Source organism: Panthera onca, chromosome E1, assembly GCF_046562875.1.
Source record: "Panthera onca isolate mPanOnc1 chromosome E1, mPanOnc1 haplotype 2, whole genome shotgun sequence".
NCBI lineage: Eukaryota > Metazoa > Chordata > Mammalia > Carnivora > Felidae > Panthera > Panthera onca.
This window is the reverse complement of record NC_138352.1, coordinates 58,839,290-58,840,729: the sequence shown is the minus strand read 5'-3', so window position 1 is coordinate 58,840,729 and position 1,440 is coordinate 58,839,290.

Here is a 1,440-nt window from a genome sequence, read left to right as displayed (position 1 = left end):
CTCAGTCCGTGGCTTGATAGTGCTTTTTGATAAACAGAAGTTTTAAATTCACATGAGGTCCATTTATCAATTTTTTTTTTTAGTGTCTCTCTTGCTTATGTCCTTTCTAAGAAATCTTGATCTACCAAAAGATGGAGAAGATAGTCTCCTATGTTTTCTTCTTGAAGATTTATCAATTCAGTTTATGCTTAGGACTATGGTCCGTCTGAAATTGAACTTTGCGGTGTGAAGTAAGGATTGCAGTCCCCCCCCCCCCCCCCGACACACACACACACACACACACACACACACAAATACCCAGTTGTACCAGCATCATTTGTTGGTGTGCTCATAAAAAATCATTTGACTCTATATCGGATGGCCCTTGGTATCTCTCCAACACAGCTCTCTGGTAAAAATGTGTCTGTGCAGTCTTTCTGTACTCAAAGTGAATACCCAGCACAAGGAGCATCACACCACCTAGGAGCTTGTTAGAAATGCAGACTCCAGCCCCATTCCAGTCCTATACAACCTCCAGATGATTCACAGGCACATTACATTTTGAGAAAGAACCACTGGTGTAGATCATTTTTGATGAAGGTGGGGGAAATGTCATCATGACACTCCACCGCGGACAGCCTCCCTATATCCTACTGCAGGCTGCGGGGTCCTGGGAACTCATTTCCTCTTCTTACACGCTAGGCTTACTCTCAGAAGCAATCTCAGGGTCCACCACTCCCGACAAGTGCTGCGGCGCGTTCTGTGCTGCTGGGAGACAGGGAAGGGAACTCACTCGCCTACTCCTCACCCTCTTAATACCCACAGCCACCTGCTCACTCACCCAGCAGCTTCTGCCCTCTCCTCCATACACATCCTTCCACCCTTAAACCTCAGTTTCTTCGGTTACAGAGCCCAGATAATAATGGTGTCTATCTCAGGGGCTGATATGATGCAAAGCGATCTAAGGAGCACCTGGGCATAGAGACAGCACAATAAAAGTCAGTGATCTTCACGGCCATTTCACAGTGCCTGTCGCCCAGAAGTCCCAGCATACAAGCTGCCTCCGCGCCCCCCGCCCCCACCGCCCCGCAGCCCCACCCCCTACACCGGGGCAGAATTGAGCCTGGCTGTCTTCCCAGCTCGACTTCTCCTCCCTCCCTTCTCCGCGCCCCCTGGGCACGGTGCACCGATAAATCTTTCCCAGCACGCTGCATTGTTACAGCCACTTGCCCTCGCGTCTGACTGTCCCCGGTCCGGCCTAGGAGTTCCTTAAATCCAGGCTGTCTGTCTTGGTCGTCTTTGAACCCCCAGCCTCCCCGCACAGTGCCTGGTACTTGGAGAGCACTCCATAAATGTTTGCGATATTGAATAATACGTGAAGCAAGCGTCCAGCCCTCAACTCGCGGCGGTGGGGGATGTGCGGGCGGTGGGGGCAGAAGGGAGAGCTGGCCGCGTGCCGGG